Raw genomic sequence first — 13,924 nt, forward strand, 5'->3', positions numbered from 1 at the left:
TATTTAGAAAGACTGTTATCTGTGTGTGCTTCTTGAACCTCGAATCTCCAGATGTAAGGGCTATCCTGGATGGAAACAAACAGCAGGGGGAGGACGAGAAACCCATGACTAATCCAGTGAGGTCAAGCACAGCTGCCAGAGTGGAGTCTGATTCTCTGGGATTGGAGACAAGATAGGTGGTCTCAGTGTCTTCTAGAGCTTAACAGAGCACAGTCCTGTTAGGGTCAACCTGTCTGAAGAAGTGTCATTTTTAGGTGGAGGAATGAAAGACTTGAGAGGAGACAGGTGGACCAAATGAGAGAGTCCCTCGAGTTTAGCAGCTGTTGGGGTCGTGAGAATTACCTTAAAAGGGCCCTGCCATTTAGGGGAGAAGGGTGAGGGCTGATGGTCTGGAGGGGATAGGAGGACATGGTCTCCGATGTTGACAGACAGTGGACAGGAGACAGTGTGTGGTCGTGGTAGATGGTGGTCTGTAAATTTCTATAGGAGAGAATAGAGGTGACAAAGTGATGGAGTGAGTAGATGGTCTGGGAGGGGAGAACATTTAGGTGAGAGACCAGAATGCTAACATACACAGACACACACACACATAACTGTACAGACACACACACACACACACACACACACACACACACACACAGAGGGGAGGGGAGGAAGGGAGAGAGAGGTACAGCTTCTCTGTCATGTATAGAATATACACTACAGCACAAGAAGTCCTGGTCCCCTGGTTCTTAAGATCTTTCTACCCCTTCTTCTGTGATGAACTCTGAGCCTTGCGTGATTGGATTTTATTGAGATGTGTCAAGTGAGGGTGGGCACCCCATTACCAGATATTTTCTGCAATTTGAACAGTTGAGATTTCTATAACAGTTCTTGACTGCTGTGAAAAGAATCTGTGTATATGAATAGGAAATATTTGTAAGAAGATAAGCTTGTCATCAAGATCAATGTTTCTTCCTATAAATTATTACAAAATTTGGAAATAAATGCTTATCGTTTATTATTTGAAAAAGTAGAAGTAAAAATAATTACATTTTAGTTTGAAAAATTATACTTAAAATACACTCCCAATATAAATATTTAAGTATCACATGTTGCTTATTTGATTTTCAGAATTTAGAAGTTAGGAATCATGAATTTGTTCATTGTAGACAAGCATTCTTTGAGTAAGCTATACCTGTTTCTCTTATTCTACTTTTTAATATTTAAGGAGTAATTAATATTACTTTATAATAACAAACATTTCATAAATAAAAAATAAACACAAAACTAAATTAATTACATATATCAATAATTGCTTCAGGTGAGTATGTGGTCAGTGTGGTCAAGATGAGAGATTTGAAATGTGAAAGCAAAATCTCTATAAAAATAGTATAGGAGAAATATATTCAGAATCTGGGAACATGCATATAAGTAATGCTCAAATTATAATTGTAAACTACATTTATAGCAGTACAAGTATATGCTGATGCTTCAAGAATAACCAGTCATCATCTTAAAATCCCAAATAAAAGTGTGTCTAACATTCCTGAACACCTCTGATATCAGGGAAGGCAAGCATCTGACGCACTGATGGATGTCCATGCATACTGTGATGAATAACTTCCGAGAATCCATCTAGAAGTTTACTTCTAAATCACGTAACAAACATATACAAACTAATAGTTGTTTATCATTTTAGTAGATTTTCTACCCAAGCTCTTCACAGTCATGCATTTATATTATAAGTTGTTGCCACTGGGCATTTTACAGATCATGTAAGATAAAATTGTACAGTCTCCAAAAAGCTGAAATCATTGAGCTATTGATTCAGTGCCCCTTACTAAAATTATCAAGATAACTATAAGTTAGCTCAGATTTCAAAAGTAATGTCTTCTGTCTATTGTCTATTAGTCTTTGTCATTCTGCTTTTAATTTCAAAAGATGTTTTAACTAAGAGTGTACATTCATTCTTGGCTAGCATCAATACTTCTTAACTGTCAGTAAATCAAAATCTAAAGCATGAAGTGTTTTGTATGTATTTTATATGTGTCTTCTCTTAGTCTTCGTGTATTTATCACTTGCTTTCCTTAGTGAGCTATATTGACAAGATTCTACAGTGATGATAGATAACTCATATACTGCATGTACATTCATAATTTATTTAATATTAGAAAGAATCTTGAATGGAAAAAGGAGCCTACTTTAATAGCACATAAGATACAGATGTTCTATTCTTCCCCCAGCGTACTTGGGAGAGACCATAAGCTCATGCTATTTTGGGGTTCGCTACTCTTAAAGATATAAGAGCTTTTCCAACACATTAAAAATTTATCTCTAATGCAAGGAAGTGTCTTCAAATAAAGTGCTTTAAAATACTAAGGGGACAGTTTGAGAATTTGCAATTTTAATCCCATTTCCAGATTCATTATTAGAAATACTACATAACATCATATTGTCTACCAGAATAAAAAAACAAAAATTCACATTATCAAGTTATTATCTCATGTAGAAAATATTTAATTATGTAAACTAAGAGTGGCAGAATTACTTTAAAATGCATATAAATTTTATATCCATGTAATTTGCTAAAGTTCCATAAAAATATACTATTGGAAATGACTGTAAAAACGTAAGTCATTTGGACAGACTTTTAAAAGTAAATGGATCAAATTGAAAATATTTTAACAGAATGTGATTGACAGAAAACCAGATTTTTCTTTTAAATTAAAATAAATAAAAACCTCTTACTTTAAATAAAAATGGCCTTTTTCCTGCAGCTCATTAATATTTAGAGTATAAGGTTTTTAATCAAAACAGATATGCAATATAAGCTAATATGGTTCTTTTGATCACCTACATTATTATCAGTATAAGCAAAATTTTATTGTGCATCCCTTAATTATATATTAATTATTATTATCCAGAAAAAATAGAATGAAAGTACACAATAATAAATACTGTATTCATTGCATTACTAGCTGCACATTCACAAGAAAACACTTTTCAAATATTAAGATATAAACAGTTTAATAATTTTATACCTATCTTTATTAAAAATAGAAATATAACATTCAAAAGTGAGCTCTCTCAAAATGTTTTTGGAATTAATTCTATATTTCCTCAAGGGTAACTGAGTGTCTCCCCTTCTAGAACTTATTATATTTCTATGCTCAGATTTGCTCTGTTGGGATGACTTATTATATACACACATATATTTATCTTTAAGGACTTTTCTGGAATATATGCTTTTCATTCAAAACAAAAGTTCCTCTGAAGTCATATGAATCTGCACCACCTTTAAATGCTATAAGATTTTTTTTGAAAGTTTTAATATTTACTTTTTTCTGTTTATGAACATATAATTTGTACTTTAATTTTATTTTTTTCATTATAAGAAATAATAGGAAGAGTTGGACTAGGAAGGTTAACTGACTAGCATATATTCTTTTTATTTTACATCCCCAGAGTAACATGAATTTAATTGATGAGAGCTAATTGAAAAGAATAAGGAGATTCCAAGCTTCGTTTCCAAGACTGACTGTGCCCTGTTTTCATCTCATTTGTGAATGAGTACAGATGAATCTAAAAGAAAAAAGTGTTTATTTCGCTTTTAAATTTGTTCTACTAATAACCGTGGACTTGACATTTGATAAGTGCTCTATTTCTACATTTAGTTGTTCATTTTATGTTTGTCATTTTTAATAACTGTTCGGTTACATATGCTACAGAAAAAATACCATCACAATTACTTCATAACTTAGAACAGTGGTTCTCAACTGTTGGTTTTGACCCCTTTGGGTGTTAAATGACCCTTTTACAAGGTTCGCCTAAGATCATCAGAAAACACAGATGTTTACATTACAATTCACAACAATAACAAAGTTATAGTTGTGAAATAGCACCAAAAGTAATTTTATGATTAGTGGTCATCACTTATGAGGAACTATATTAAAATGTTGCAACATCAGGAAGGTTGAAAACAACTGGCTTAGAGTATTATACCATTTAATTTCATACTTAATACCATATATGTTCAAATTATTTTTACAGAATCAACAAATCAGGAAAGAACTTTTACATAGATTTTAAACATTGAATCAGTGGTAACTATCAATTTGGTACTAGTTAACTATTGTCTAACACATTGCTTGCCCAACTGAACACACAGGCAACCAAAAATCAAGAGTCAAGGCCATTACATTGTGGGAACTCATCGTCTCATTATTCAGGTTTCTTCAGTTTTAGACTCATGCTCCTCCTTTGTTGCAGCATCTCATCCAGAATTCAAAACTGCATTCAAGTTCATGTCTCCTCCATGCTCTGAATTTTTTTCTTTGTCTTTGTTTTGTATTGACAGTCATCAGTGCTCAGAGAGCTGACCAGGTATTTTATAGAATGTCTGCCAATGGCCACATAGCCAATATTTTTAACTGTTTTTTTATGATATTGATTTTTAATTATGGAACATCTGGGGACCTTAAAGGTGAGATGTTATTCTTTTTCACTTTTTATTACAAATAATTATTGTAGCTATGAGTTATCATTATTGGGATGAGATTTTAAAAACTGGTTTAAGGAAACATTTGAGAAATTTCTCTACATTAAAGCCTGAGCAATTCCCTTTCCTTCTTTGTTTGTTTGTTTGTTTTTAGTTTTGTGGGGGTTGGGTTTTTTTGGGTTTTTTTGTCTTTGTTTTTTGTTTTAGTTTTTTTGGCTTTTTTTTTTGTTTTTTGCTTTTTGCTTTAGGGTTTTTTTTGGTTTGTTTTTGTTTTTTGTTGTTTGTTTTTTGTTGTTTTTTTGTTGTTTTTTGTTTTTTTCTTTCTTTCTTTCTTTCTTTCTTTTTTTTTTTTTTTTTTTTTTTTTTTTTTTTTTTTTTTTTTTTTTTTTTTTTTTGAGACAGGGTTTCTCCATGTAGCCCTGGCTGTCCTGGAACTCACTCTGTAGACCATGCTGGCCTAGAACTCAGAAATCCACCTGCCTCTGCCTCTGTCTCCAAAGTGCTGGAATTAAAGTGTTCACCACCACTGCCTGGCTTCCCTTTTCTTATGATCCTGAATTTTCAATAGAAATTCAATTTAGGTCAATATAGGAGGAATTATGTTCTACTTCTTGAGGAACACAGAATAATTACAAAAAATATTTTAAATTCTCATGTCTAAGATATTTGTTTATTGCCTTCTGTCTTATTACAAAATCATTTTATATTAGAGTAATGAATATTTATTTTATGATTGGGTGATAATCCAACAGTATTTCTTCCTCAAATTGTTCATCACTGATTAATAAGAACAATGTGTTAACTCTTATCTTCTTTTTGTTTCGTCTACATTATTGTTGTTGATGTGGGGTATGTCCATACCTTAAGAATCTGTTTCACTAATTGCCTACCACATTCCTATCTTTTTGAATTTGTCTTAGGATACATTGTTATTTTACATAGAAAATGTCATGTAGCAATCCATATAGTTGGATTTAACAGCTAATATGTTTAATTAAATTTCATAAGGTATTACATTTATTTTAAATAATTTTTTATATTTTATTTTTTAAAAACTTAAGAAGTTGATCATGCTAATAATTCTTTTTTTATTAAATATTTTTTATTTATATTTTAAATGTTATCCCCTTTTCTGGTTCCCCCACTGAATCCCCCATTCCATCTCCCCTTCCCCTGCTTCTGTGAGGATGTTCCTCCGACACATACTCCTGCTTCCCCTCCCTGGCCTTCCCCTACAATGGGGCATTGAGCCTTCACAGGACCAAGGGCCTTTCCTCCCACTGATGCCTGACAAGGCCACCCTCTGCTACATATGCAGCTGAAGCTATGGGTCTCTCTATGTGTACTCTTTGATTGGTGATTTTGTCCCTGGGAGCTCTGAGGGGTCTGGTTGGTTGTATTGATGTTCTTCCTATAGGGTTGCAAACCCCATCAGCTCCTCCATTCCTTTCTCTAAATCCTCCATTGGGGACCCCATGCTCTGTCCAATGGTTGGCTGCAAGCATCCTCTGCCTCTGTATTTGTCAGGTTGTGGCAGCGTCTCTCTCTCGAGAGCTGTATCAGACTCCTGTCAGCAAGCACTTCTTGTCATCCACAATAGTGTCTGAGTTTGGTGACTGTATATGGGATAGATCTCCAGGTGGGGCAGGTTTTGGATGGTTTTTCCTTCAGTCTCTGCTCCACACTTTGTCTCTGTATTTCTTCCTGTGAGTAATTTGTTCCCTTCTTCGAAGAAGGGCCGAAGCACCCACACTTTGGTCTTCCTTCTTCTTGAGCTTCATGTGGTCTGTGAATTGTATCTTGAGTATTCTGAGCTTTGGGGTTAATATCCACTTATCAGTGAGTGCATACCATGCGTGTTCTTTTGTGATTGGGTTACCTCACTCAGAATAGTATTTTCTAGTTTCATCGATTTGCCTAAGAATTTCATTAAGTCTTTGTTTTTAATAGCTGAGTAGTACTCCATTGTGTAAAGGTACCATATTTTCTATATCCATTCCTCTTTTGAAGGGCATCTGGGTTCTTTCTAGCTTCTGGCTATTATAAAAAAGGCTTTTATGAACATAGTGGAGCATGTTTCCTTGTTATATGTTGTGGCATCTTTTGAGTATATACCCAGGAGTGGTACAGTTTGGTCCTCAAGTAGTACTATGTCCAATTTTTTGAGGAACCACCCAAATGATTTCTAGAGTGGTTGTACCAGCTTACAATCCCACCAACAATGGAGGAGTGTTCCTCTTTCTCCACATCCTTGCCAGCATCTGCTGTCACCTCAGTTTTTGATCTTAGCCATTCTGGCTGGTGTGAGGTGGAATCTCAGGGTTGTTTTGATTTGCATTTCCCTGATGACTAAGGATGCTGAACATTTCTTTAGGTGCTTCTCGGCCATTCGAGTTTCCTCAGTTGAGATTTCTTTGTTTAGCTCTGTATCCCATTTTTAATAGGGTTATTTGATTCTCTGGAGTCTAACTTCTTGAGTTCTTTGTATATATTGAACATTATCTCTCTATTGGACGTAGGATTGGTAAAGATCGTTTCCCAATCTGTTGGCTGCCGTTTTGTCCTACTGACAGTGTCCTTTGCCTTACAGAAGTTTTGTAATTTTATGAGGTCCCATTTGTCTATTTTTGATCTTAGAGCATACTCTTTTAGAGTTCATGCTTATACTAGCATAATAAAATTGAATTAACCAATAAACTTGATAATTCACTAAGGTTACTATTTTCTGTAATGGATATAATATAATTTTAAATAAATAAATTGGAGAAATCCGTAACAAGATTTTGATGTTAAAGATTTTTCTCTTGTTAAAGGTAAATACAAAGTCAGCTTAAAGTAATAAAATTGGATAACAAATAAAATCAAATGATAAAACTATTGTCTACAGAATAGATAGTAAAATCATGGCTTTCTCCCAGACAATCTAACAAGTTGATTTTATAGGTGTGGTTAATGAGTTTACTTGAAAGAATTTTGTGTGTTTTATGAAAATATAAAAAATAAGTTGTTCATATTATATTCAAAACATTCCACAAAACATACCAACAATTTCCAGTCTCTATTATTATCTTATTATCTTATAACTTTGAAAATCTATGAACATAAGCATGCTCCATGCATGTCAACTAGTTTTCTCATTATATTTCTCTCATGGTCTTAGATCTAAATTTATATTTTCTGCCCTTTGGTGTCAGCAATTTCTCAAGTGTCTTGATGTAAATGAGCTAAAGCAGTATATTTGTAAGACGCATGCCCTATGCTCCTCACTGAAAATTTCTCTATTTGGCTTTGCATAAATTAGAACCTTTATAGTAAAGATATAAAGAAAATGCATACTATTCTAAGTTGATTATGCAATGGATCTATGTTTTGGGGTTTGAGTGTGTGTGTGTGTGTGTGTGTGTGTGTGTGTGTGTGTGTGTAGGAATTTTACACTAGATAAAGTCATCTAAAAACTGGGATTATAAACCAGGGAATTGCCTGTATTAGATTAGCCTATAGGCAATTAGGGTAGTGTGAGGGACATTTTTTTTTTTTTTGAGTAATGATTGATGTGGGGAGGTCTAGCTCACTGTGGGCAGCTCTACCCCTAAGCAGATGATCATAGATTATACATGAAAACAGACTGAGTAAATTGGTAAGAAGCCTTCCTTTGTGGCCTCTGTTTCAGTTACTGTCTTCAGATTCCTGCCCTGAAGGACTGTAAGGTGAAATATTTTTTTCTCTTCCCAAGTTGCTCGTGGTCACAGGATTTATCATAGCAATATAAAACTAAGACAATCAGCCAACTATTTTAGATAACTATATTTAGATTACTCCTTTCCTAGTTCTTGTTTATATTATACCTGCAAAATATTTTCTAAATCTTATATATGTTTGGTTTTATAGATATAAAAGTGTCATTGTTGTGTACATATAGATCATTATTTTATTTTCTAGTATATCTAAATACACAATTAAATACTTCAATTCAAAAATTTTATATTAGTTTTTATATATCTTTAAGGAACATTCAGAAAATGTGGCATTATTTAACATAGCAGATAGGTCTACCCTTTGTTACATTTTAAAATAAATTATTTGGAAAAATACTGTCATAAGCTTCACTATAAAAAAATAATCTTAGATTTTGCCTTTTCAATTTTCATAGGTGCTTAGAGGTCAGACTGTGTTTAAAATAAACTAGACTACCAGAAACACCTACTAAAACAACAATTAACAAATCAACTAAATTGTCTTTCCTCAATAAGGACTACATAGTTATGATTTGGTATAAATTTCAGGGAAAATTCTTATAGGCAGTCATTTTAAGTCCATTGTTTCTTCTTTCCCATAATTTTAGTAGTTGTGCCAGAAAGGTAACATGTCTTCCCAAATCCATGTGAAATTGAACCCATGCTATATTGCAATATGTAACATATATCTTGTTATTCATTGTAGTGGTTTGAATATGATTGTCCCATAGACAGTGGCACTATTAGAAGGTGTGGCCTTGTTGGAATAGGTGAGCCTTGTTGATGGAACTGTGTTACTCTATAGGCCTTGTTGATGGAAGTGTGTTACTCTATAGGGATGCTTTAAGGTCTCCTCCTATGCTCAGTCCTCCCCATCCTCCATCCCCCACTCCCCACCTCCCACCCCCCATCCAGTGCAGATGAGAACCTCCTCCTTGCTGCCTTTGGAAGGCAGTCTCCTCTGCTGCCTGTGGATCAAAATGTAGAACTCTCTGCTCAGACAGTTCCTCATCCAATTCCTCCTCCCCCTTGACTTTTGAAAAGGTGCTCGCCATAGCACCACCATAAGGCATCCTCCTTCCCTGGAGACTCAAGTCTCTGGAGGATTAAGTTCATTTTCTCCCACTAAGGCAAGACCTGGCAGTCCTTTGCTACATAAGTACCAGGGGCATTTAACTGGGTTTGTATGCTCCTGGTTGGTGGCTCAATCTCTGGGAGCTTCCTGAGTTCCAAGTTTGTTGAGACTGGTCTTCCTATGGAGTTGTCCTCCCCTTCAGCTTCTTCAAACCAGCCCCTGGTTCAACCACAGAGGTCCTTGACTTCAGTCCAATGGCTGGGTGTAAGTATCTGCCTCTGTCTCAGTCAGCTGCTTGTTGGGCCTCACAGAGAACAGCCATGCTAGGCTCCTGTCTGTAAGCACATCATAACATCAGTAATAGTGCCAGGCCTTGGTGCCTGCTCTCCCCCTTCTCCCAGCCTTGAGATGGATCCCAAATTGGCCCTGTCACTAGAGCACCTTTCCTTCAGACTCTTCTCCATTTTTATCCCTGCAGTTCTTTTAGACAGGAACAATTCTGGGTCATGAATTTTGACTGCGGGTTGGCAACCTCATTCCTCCACTTGAGGCTCTGCCTATCTACTGGAGGTGGACTCTATGAGTTCCCTCTCCCCACTGTTGGGCATTTTGGCTTAGGTCACATCCAGTGAATCCAGAGAGTTTCTCACCTCCTAGGTCTCTAGGACTTCCTAGAGGGTCCCCCCACCTCCCACCGTAGAGGCTACATATTTCCATTCATTCTGCTGGTCTTATTATAATGAAATGATGTTCATGGTTTTGGAAGGCAGGCATAAATAGTTTCTGATGTCAAAACACATCAAAACATATTATATGAAGCAAACTACAACATTCTGTCATGGTGGTATTTTCTGTTACTAAAAATTTTAAACACCAATTGACATGCTGCTAAGAATGGGGAAATTTTTTTTTAAAAATTTATTGAATATTTTATTTATTTACAATACAGATGTCATCCCCTTTCCCCATTTTCCCTCCCTAGAACCCCCTATCCCATGTCTCTTCCTCTTTTTTGCTTTTGTACCATTTTAATTACATGCATATATTATGGTCAGTTCTAGGTTGAGGATCTAGCAATACAATAGATGCAAATAAGCAAGGAACCAGCAAGACAATAAACACAAATAGTCAAAGAATAAGCAAGGCATTTAAGCCCAATTACGTGAATACTCCTGTGATCACTGTTTCTAAGTGCTTATCAGGATGACCAATGTATCTGAGCCAACTTCCCTGTCCTAGAGGACTTTACTCCCACAGCTACAGAAAAATCAATGGTGTCTGAGACAGGAAGAAACTGTTTTTCATAGACTTGCCCCTTGGTGGTAGGTAATCCAATCCCAAGATATCAGACTTAAATACATATGAGTAACAGTAAGTGGGCTCAGAATTTGTATTTATAAACTTATATACATAAATGTATATGTAACATTTATAATTAAAGAATAAGAAACCATAAATTTCAGAAGGAATGGGAGAAGCACAGAAGGATTAGAAGGTACAAGGGAGTTTGATAATAACAAAATATAATATTCATATATGAAATTATCAAAACATCTTAAGTCTCTCTCCCTCTTTACTTCTTCTGCTCCTTCCCTTCCCCCATCCCTTCCTACTTCCATCTTTTCCTCTCTCAGTGTATGTATGTGTGTGTGTGCTCATGTGTTTTTGTTTGTGTGTGCACTATCAGGTGCAGGTGGAGACCAAAGTATAGCTTACTGGATTTATGTCTCTTTCCACCATTTGGAACCTGGAGATGGCTTCTGTTATGGATTTTAGAGTCAATCACCTTAACCAGTTTAATTGTATTTTATTAAAACAATACTTTATGTTTAAATCTTATGTGGAAAACCTATGTCCTATAAATATTGTTCTAGAGGCACATATAACTTATACATATGGCAAGATAATTTTCAGCAATAAATAGAAGAAAATTAAAAAACTATATAGCAAGTATAGGTTATATTTTCAAGTAAATAAATTGAGGACCCCTCAAAAGAGTACAAGTTTTATTCAGAATGTGATGCACGTGAAATTAATTCTTAAACTGAACAATATTACTTACATATTTCCCAATCTTTGATGTTATTTTAAGAGAGTTAAAGATTAAAGTTAGAGATTAGTCATACTTATCTTGTTTAATCAAAACAAATATACTAGTACAATAATTTTGCTAACCAAAAAAACTAAAGGATAAACAGTATAGCAAGTTAATTTGATGAAAATGCAAATTCATTAAGAGAAATCACATTGTGCCATGGAGTAATGGCACCCTGTAGTGAAGCCGAAACAATAAGATGTAAACTGTGGATGAAAAGTAACCCATACATATATATTCTCAGGTCCTTCAGACAAAATATTTTCTATTAAATGTAAAATTATATGTGAGTACTTGGAAGTAAAACTAAGTGTGATAAAAAAAATTACATAAATTAGTAAGAACCTGACTTAGTTAGGATTTTATTGTTGGGAAGAGATACCATGACCATGACAACTCTTATTAAAAACAAACAAACCGAAACCATCTAATTACGTCTGGCTTATAGTTTCAGAGGCTTATTGTATTGTTATCATGGCATGAAACATGATTGAATGCAGGCAGACATGCTGCTGGAGAAGGAACTGAGAGTTCTACATCATGATCCACAGGCAGCAGAAGGAGACTGTAAGTAGCTTGAGCATCAGAGACTTCCAAGCCTGCCCCCACAGTGACGCACTTCTTCCAGCAAGACCACACCTATTCCAACAAGGTCACACCTATTCCAACAAGGCCACATCTCCTAATCATGCCATTCCCTGTGGACCAAGCATTCAAACCCCTAAGTCTTTGGGAGTCATTTTATTCAAACTATCTCAGAAGTGGAAATGTATCTCCAGCAAAGTGGTAATGTGTCTTATCTCATGTATTTTTCAAACTTTCAATAGCTCTTCTCAAACTATCTTGATCCTTCTTAAAGTACATGAATATATTTTCAGGAAGTAAACTTTACCCTGGTCATTAGTAAAAGGGGAAAACAAAATCATAAATTGTAGAGAATGTTTGCCAAAAATTGGTTAATCCAGACTCAAATAAGCATGTTATGCTCACTGCCAAAGTACCTATAGAGGCAAAAATACCAACTGAGTTAAATAGTTTAGAAAATAAGAAAGAAAAATCATATAATGTGTCCCAGGGAGCTTTTTTAAACACTGTGGAAAAATTTTTACAGTTCATATAATCTGAACATTAAGTTAAAATAAATATAAAGAATAGAAAGACCATCTCTTCTAAATGCTATCAAAATTAATTCTATTTGCACACATCTTTACCACAAAGAAATACACCTTTTATTGTATGCCTGGCACAAGCTGTCGCTGAATTTCTTTCTCTGCATCAATGTACTAGGCGACATCAAAGGGCCATACAAGTTGAGAATCAATATCTTAATGCCAGCAGCAGCTGCAAAGCTGTGACCTAGATTGTGATTTCTGTTGATCAGGTTACAGAGTCTCCATGCAAACCCTCTAAGAGTACCAGCAAGCGAACCCAGAAACCACTTGGCAAAGCCTTTCTTTTAGCTCTTGCTATTGGGCATATTTCACTTTTATCTCACAATGGGAGTGGGATGGTTGAAGAAACAGGTTACAAAAAAAAAAAAAAAAAAAAAAAAAGGAAAAAGCCATAGGAAATGATTTCTGAGTAGTTCCTTATATGTCACTATTTCAAAACAACAGTGGTTATAGTATTGTACCACTGAGGGGCTGGAGCTATACAGAAGGTAAGAGGTATAAAGGGCATTATCCGGTTTGCTTAGGCTGTGTACCTGGAATCTACCAAATCACCAGACATATACAGAATATCAAAACAATAGACAAAAAGGAGAGAGAGATATTGTCACAAACTAAAATGATTGTTATCTGTTTCAGATCCAGCCTGTAATGGATGAAATTTCACTATTTAATCTGATCAATTCTGTACACTAAGGGGCATTGCCATTTTTGACAATGATGCTTCATACCTTATTTTAATTATAAGATTAAAATAGACTATTCTAAGATACTATGTTGTTTCCCCATAATAGAAATTATAAGAAATGTACTGTCTGAATGGTTTAAATACCTCATCCATAGTGACAGTATAAGTGAAAAGGTTTGAATATCAATCTGCTAGCGTGTCAATATTTTAACTTCCCTGCTTTGATTTTATCGGCTGAATCTGGGACCTGAGGGCCTAAAAGAATGGGGTGGGCAACCTTCAGATGCAGTGTGCTTTTATACACAAATGTAAAAAAGAAAGCAATGATCAGAAGAAGCTTCTTTGAGTTTAGAAAAACATGGTCGGGAAAACATGTTAAACAAATGTCAGTAAGCATATACTAAATATTAGCAGATTACCCCTTTTCAGAACTTTCTCAGTGCAAAGCAAGTTTAACAAAATTACCAGGCATGGACTATAGATTTTATGTGGAAAAGCACAAAAGCAAGACAGAAAGCCATATTCATATTCAGGGTACACTGACCAAGTTGGAGTTCTATAGCTATGAACTGACATCAAGCAAGAATAAACATGTCTTCTAAATTGAGTGTAAATCTTTGTCACAGGAGGCATTAATCACAACCAAGGGAATAAAATACACCTGAGGTAAAAGGTCCTCTGCT

General features: G+C 35.0%; 1 long non-coding RNA gene across 1 annotated transcript in view; it reads right to left on the minus strand.

The window, feature by feature from the left end:
- Positions 1–975: 975 nt before the first annotated feature.
- LOC143435081 (uncharacterized) overlaps positions 976–13,924 on the minus strand; it is a 37,001-nt gene continuing 24,052 nt past the window's right edge. The window contains exon 4 of the long non-coding RNA XR_013105061.1: positions 976–9,624. This is a non-coding gene — a long non-coding RNA (uncharacterized LOC143435081). The remainder of the gene's footprint in view (positions 9,625–13,924) is intronic.

This window comes from Arvicanthis niloticus, chromosome 19 (genome assembly GCF_011762505.2).
Source record: "Arvicanthis niloticus isolate mArvNil1 chromosome 19, mArvNil1.pat.X, whole genome shotgun sequence".
NCBI classification, from domain to species: domain Eukaryota; kingdom Metazoa; phylum Chordata; class Mammalia; order Rodentia; family Muridae; genus Arvicanthis; species Arvicanthis niloticus.